Source organism: Schistocerca americana, chromosome 1 (assembly GCF_021461395.2).
Source record: "Schistocerca americana isolate TAMUIC-IGC-003095 chromosome 1, iqSchAmer2.1, whole genome shotgun sequence".
In the NCBI taxonomy this organism is placed as follows: domain Eukaryota; kingdom Metazoa; phylum Arthropoda; class Insecta; order Orthoptera; family Acrididae; genus Schistocerca; species Schistocerca americana.
In genome coordinates this window covers 1,108,952,145-1,108,959,555 of record NC_060119.1, presented here as the reverse complement: position 1 = coordinate 1,108,959,555, position 7,411 = coordinate 1,108,952,145, and positions in this window count along the sequence as shown.

The following is a 7,411-nucleotide window of genomic DNA, read 5'->3' as shown; positions in this document are numbered from 1 at the left end:
GACTGACCAGGGCAGACAATTTGAGACGGCCCTGTTCAACGACATTTGTAACATTTGCGGCATCCGGTACATCCATACCAGAGCATATCACCCCCAAAGTAACGGGCTAGTTGAATGCTGGCACCGCACTTTCAAGGTGGCTCTTCGATGCCACGACTCTCTATGGATGGAGGCCATTCCCCTTGTGCTACTTGGCATTCGTGCAATCTATAAGGAAGACCTCAAAGGCACAATAGCCGAGTTCGTATACAGCCAGAACATTGTTCTCCCTGGCGAACTTGTGAGCCCTTCCGCTTCTCTCCCTCAGTCTGACTTACCTTCCTTCGTGGACCGCGTCAAACGCCACTTTATCAACCTCCATATCCCTCCACCCACCAGCCATTCCTGCCCTAAGGTTCACGTCCCGAAATCTCTGGACAATTGCAAGTATGTCATGCTCCGAGATGACACTGTCCGTGCTCCCCTCCAACCTCCATATACCAGCCTGTACCGAGTTCTCCGGTGCTCGGCCAACACCTATGACTCCAGATGAAAGATTCAGCTGTTAAAGTCTCTCTCAACAGACTTAAGCCTGCTCATGTCGAGCCTTCTTCTAACACCCTTCAGGCCACGACCACACCACTCACTGTCGTGGCTCATGACACTCGGACCACTTCCTCCACGTCGGACTTACACACTCGGTCGAGTGACTTCCAGCTCCAGTCGTCAAGCTCTCCTCTGACCTCGCCCTCTACTCCGGTCTCACGCACTCCATCGAGTGACCACATGCTCCCCACGTCGAGCTTACCTACGATCACACCCTCACCGCCGGGCCCTTCGCCGGTCCTTCGACCTCTACACCGTCGCCTGCCTCGCCCTGTCGAGATTTCTCACCCCCCCCCCCCCCCCAATCTTGAACGTGCTGTCACTCGAGGTGTTTGTACCTGTCCCCCTGGACATAATCAACGACATCTCAATAATACTGTGCGATTATACACTGTTCGTCAAGTGTTTCTCTTCATCTAGTGCTCATGACACAACCTCCGCCATCCTGCCACCTGGTGAAATGTGTTTCCCTCCCACCCAACGTGGACCTGGACATGCTTTGTGTGTTCGCCACGCCCACCGGAGACATCGTCGTTGCTGCTCCGTTCGACGCGCAAACCGCCAGCCTACCTGTCGCCGCACGACCAGCACGCCCAGTACGACGCCCGGCTCGCTTCAACAACTTCCAGGTTTGGTGGCTCTCATGGTCCACTCCTGCTGACACCATAGTCAACCCCCCCCCTCCCCCCAGCCTCTCAAGAGTACTCCATACTGCAGGGAGGGGGGGGGGGGGGGCGGGCTATGTGGCACCGATGAAATCGACACCAACATCGATGCATCCATCTTTGAACTAAGCCACGATTATCTTTGGCCTCTTCTGCCATGTTCAGTTCTTTGTGAGCCTTGCATGCGTTTAGGTGAATAAATGAACTACTGCTAAGTGGGAGTTGTTTGGAGTAACCAACCTGAACTTCTCCCTCACTTGTATTTGTAGCACTGCTGATGGTTGTTAATCAGTTGAAATCAATTTGTAAGAGCGAATAAATACAACATGATTTCATGACTGGTTGCTGCATATTTGGTAATTTTATGGGTAGATTACGTCAGTGATTTTGAGGATATTATGAACAACTTACAACTTTAGTCAATAGGTTTTTCACCATTTGAAAGCATGTTTAACCGCAGACCATTTGACTTTATTCCTCAGAATGTTGAGTTTTCACCATGTAAAATTCTGTCACTGCAAGAGAGAGAAGTGTGTGTCAGGTAGATTACGAAAAAGCACAGGGATAGGAGAAAGCAGAGACATGATGGTAAAGGCAGATTTTCTAAGTTTGAGGTATGAGCTCTTGTGTTGGTGAGAGCCAAGAAGAAATCTAAAGTGTTGGCATCTGAGATAAAGAAATTCTTCGATATTTATACAGGACCATTCAAAATTCTTGAAAATCCACATCCTAACGCAGACAGACTGGTGTATCCTAAATCTAAGAAGTTGTTTGGATTGTGCAATACCACAGATCTGAAAGCTTATAGACATGATCCATAAGTATCTAATTTTTTTTCTTTCTCCTTTGTCAGGAATGTAGTATGTAACATGATGAGATTTCCAAAGTTCTGTCTTATCTATCAATTGAGTTGAAGTCTATGGCACACTATACTTGCAGGTTCATACAACTATATGGTTCTGTTATGTAATAGATTTGTGCTTTAGATTTTAATACATGTATGCCACATGACTTTCACAATTTCGAAATCTGACAATGCTATTAAATATCTAGTGACAGATTTCTAATTTTGAATGCTATTAGTGTTAAATATTATTACTATTTTTCTTGGGAACTCTGCAGAAAGTGACTTAATTTAATTGTCAGAAACTCTTTTTGGGTAAAGTCATAGGCGATGTGGTAATTTGTGTGAAAACTCTTTTTATTCGTGTGTACCGTAAATATTAGGAATAGCATCTTGAAATTTCATATGTGCAAACCACACACTTGCGTATGTTGAACACAGAATTCTTATGTCAGTACGTCATGGACTATGTTGGTCCATACCTCATTTTTTAGGCGTTTGTCAGATGCTGCGTCAGTAGAGTCCAACTTGTCTTGCATGTGTACATAATTTCTTTTAATCTGCTAATTGCCAAGTGAATGTTACCTTGAGATATATTTAGTATATAGGTGTATATTACCTTACTAGTTCATTTTTTCACTGCATGTAGCTCTGTTTATTAATGTACCATATTTGTGAACACTTTCTAATCCATTCTGACATAAACCCTGAATACTTATTTTTGTCAATGTAGATAGGCAAAACATATGCAATGTGATGTGAAGGAGGTATTGAAAAGCATACTTAGTATGCAAAACAATGCTTCAGGACTTGACGTGAAAGCTAGAAAATAAGTTACCTATCCATTGGAGCATGTGATGAGAAATCTAGGGAGGAAACTGAAAGATGTGGGTGGATCCCCTCCCACACTCCTGTATGGCTGCACCCTTGTTGGTCCAGTCGACTTTCAAATCATAGATGCTGGTTAATGTACTCGTGCATCTGTCAGCAACATCAGTATTGAGACTGAAATTTGTACTTTGTTAGCCAAAAAACTATCCTATATGCAAAATTCTTGTTTTTATATAAATTTCAAGGAACTATTTGTTTAGAAAAGAAGCCATTGCTATGGACAGTGTTATTCCACATAAATGTATGTTTTTTCAAGTAGGGGGTTAAGTTCCCAATACATTATGTAACTTTAAATCTTGTTTGACTAGAGTATCATGCTATGGAAGGTTGATGTTACGTTTAACACAGAAACATGAAAACTTAAAAAGTTCAGGAGTATGTTGTAAATAATTATCAGGACTTGATAAAATTAGGCACTGTTAGGTTAGTATTCATATATTTGAATGAATTTGCTTGTCGCAACACTCAGTATGTTTTTTTTTTTTATGAATCTTGTAGACTTCTATGCATGTAGGTAAATGTAGACTGGCAATGGTAAGGAAAGCGTTTCTGAAGAAGAGAAATTTGTTAACATTGAGTATAGATTTAAGTGTCAGGAAGTCGTTTCTGCAAGTATTTGTGTGGAGTGTAGCCATGTATCCATATATGGAAGTGAAACATGGACGATAAATAGTTTAGACAAGAAGAGAATAGAAGCTTTCGAAATGTGGTGCTACAGAAGAATGCTGAAGATTAGATGAGTAGATCACATAACTAATGAGGAGGTATTGAATAGGATTGTGGAGAAGAGAAGTTTGTGGCACAACTTGACTAGAAGAAGGGATCGGTTGGTAGGACATGTTCTGAGGCATCAAGGGATCACCAATTTAGTATTGGAGGGAACCGTGGAGGGTAAAAATCTTAGAGAGAGACCAAGAGATGAATACACTAAGCAGATTCAGAAGGATGTAGGCTGCAGTAGGTACTGGGAGATGATGAAGCTTGCACAGGATAGAGTAGCATGGAGAGCTGCATCAAACCAGTCTCGGGACTGAAGACCACAACAACAACAACAACAACAACATGCATGTAGGTTAGTTTGTATGAACAATTAGCAAATAGTGTGGACAACATTTACATTTTGTGATCATAAATTGTGTATAGACTTTATATCAAGATGTATCCACTTCTGACTTCACACACTGATTTTGGTCCTCACACTACTAGATTATGTCATCCTTCCAAGCTATTAATGACTCTGATTACCCGTATTTATCCCAAGCACTGCATTATTGTATCTCATTGGAACTTGAGTTATGTGCAAACTCATGCTTAACTCTGTTTTGGGTACCCCTGGTGTGGCTTGGATTCATGGGTCAATCCCCACATCATAAGCATAGATCTTAACATTTTTTCCATTATTTTCTATTTTCATGAGTCGACGTATCCTTACATACTCTGGCTTATATGGATGATTGATTTTGTGCTACACTCCTATTTGTCATCGAGTATATTCTTCTGCTTAGTACCCGTTGTCATGAGTTTTTCGAGTCAGCTCACTTGTTGTACACTTAGGCTCTGGTTTTTTCTTCTCTTCTGATGATTCCGGAGATGTGACTTTACAGGTGTAAACTGTCAATTTGTAATTCTAGTACTTTACATTGCCTCAGCATTTATTTCTATAGTTTAGAGTTGTAATGTTGTAGTTCTTCTGACTTTGTATATTTCTCTTGGGACAGAATGTTCCACAGATCTGAAAATCTGGATGCCATGTCCTCATATATGTATAAATTATGATTTGTATAGTAGATATCTTTCTTATGTTTTCTATAATATGTTATGTATCAGATACTTATACACATCTGAATTCTACTTTATAATGGTTTATGTGCTTACACTTGTGGTATTCACTATGTTTCTAGGAACTTTACTTTTGTACTATTCTCATTTACATTAGGTTCTCATGGGAATTTTTTTCTGTAATATTTGATTATTCAGTTTTACGTATCATTAATAGACACTTTAACATCATTCATTGCAATGCTGAAAGGGACTTAGATTACACTAGATTAGACCATTCTGTATGAAGCAAGATATGTTAGAGCAACTTCATGTGAATTTTGTCCATAATTTTGGAAATTGTCACCATATGTTAATTTTGCCATTTCACTACTCAGGTTTCACACTAATTTGTACTATAGACAAATTGTAAGCAAGAAGAACTCCGTTGTAATCAGAAATTTGTCCATATCTTATGTATTTCCTTCTATATCTTTTGCAGTTTTTTGTAAGCTAACTTATACTTATGTTCATAGGCAAGTGATGATCATACAACCTAAAATTTTCTTGTAATTTTGGAAATTAACTTTGACAATCTGTATTCTATCTTTTGGCATCATTTTGTGCTCCATACGTCACAAAATAATGTAAACACATTTTTTTTCCATATTATGTGAGGTTGGTGATGTAATGGGACGTCCTCCTCTAGCATTAGTTTTCCTCAACAGTAATTGTTGATACAAGTACTATTTTTCAAATTTTGGACAGGTCAGTATTATCTCAATTGCTTTTCTGAAAACTTTCATATAATTTTGTACACAATATGTTATATTTCATGCAAAAATTTATGAAAAGGAATTACTTTATAAAATATTTTAGATTTGATGTTATAATCGGTAACTACTAATTCTGAATGCAGAGTTAAAATTATTATTATTATTTTTTTTTTTTTAGAAACATTCAAAACTATGGATTATTTGCACACTTAAATTTTCTATTATTAACTGCACAATCCTGTACTGCTTACTACGTGCAATAACTAATAGAAATTCATTTGTTAAGGAAAACTGTAAACCCTTTGGAATATTATTTCCGCAGAGAGTGAGGGTCGCAAGCTCGCCTCTGATGTGATCAGGCATATTTTTTTATTTTTCTGCGAACAATGTAATTTTGGTTTTGTTAACGTGAAAAATCAAAATACTGCATGATATACTAAAATGTGAAAAATGTATTTACATAGAAAATGCTGCAAACAGCAATCTTCAAATTTATTTAGTTCAAACCAACTTTCAGGACCTGATGTGACAAGAAGAACTGGAGCCATCTCAACATGACAAGCTAAGTAAACTTAATAGTTTATTGTAATCTTTGCCCCTCTCAAATCTTCATAACGGACTTTGGTTATTAATTACTTGGGCTGGACATTGTTTAATGTGGACAATAGATGGGATCAGGTAGGAGGAGGGACATTACACTTGATCAACCATAAGAAAACTGCACGATTTCAACACTGTTACAGCTCTGACCTCCATTGCAAAGACATCAAAAGAAGAGAGTGAAATGTGGATAACAGGGACTGAGATGACCTTCCCATTGTGTGAAACGTCCACAGTGGTGCTGGCAGAATTGTGGTCAAATATGGTGCCAATGTGAGATCATAAACCCATATTACATGACCTTCTGAGCTCTGGTCTTTTTTCCACAAATCAACACCTTGCCGTATGAAGTGTCATTGAGCCCCAGTGTGACATCTCACAGTGCCACTTTTTTGCAGCATTACAAAGGGAGGTTGTAGGCACCATTGAGTCAAACTTCAAACTTAAGAACCAGAACGTAACAATATATGAAAAGGATAGTTGTTACTCACCATATAGCAGAGATGCTGAGCTGCAGAAAGGTACAACAAAAAGACTGTCAGAAAGTTAGCTTTCAGCCAACAATGCCTTTGTCAAAAGTAGACAACATACACGCATGCAAATGCAAATACCACACGTATTGGTCAAATGTGTGTTAGTTGCATTAGTTGCTTGGCTATTAAATGTTGCTGAACCTATTCAGCCACTGTAGTGGACAGAGAAATGAAGAAAGGAAGGAAGATTGGGTTTTAACGTCCCATCAACATCAAGGTCATTAGAGATGGAGCACAAGCTCAGATTGCTTGAAGGATGGGGAAGTAAGTTGGCTGTGTCTCTTTTCCAGGGAAACGAGTCCAGCCTAATCTGAAATCCCTTCAAGGATGCTAGACACATGAAAATTCTAGGCAGCAGTCAAAAAGTATCATATACTCAGGTATTAGCGCCACCAAGGAAACTGCCATACTTGATGGGAGGACAAACATCTGTATTTGAGGTACAACAAATAACTGTTAATTCATAACTTCTTTCATCGTTAAATTGCATATTGTGATTCATTTTGAGTGTTTGCTATTATCTTTGATTTGTAGTTTGTTATTACTATGCTGGAATTTGACTGTCAACAGTTATAGTCCTCTGATTAATCTGCTTTTTTTCTGCACTGAAGGGTTTAGTAGTAGTAGTAGTAGTAGTGGTAGTAGCAGCAGCAGTAGTTTTATTCACCCATATACCATTTTTATGAGGTCTGTTGAGAACGTTAGGTGACTATATTTTTATGAAAAAATATTTATTTATTCATCAATACTCATGTTGTC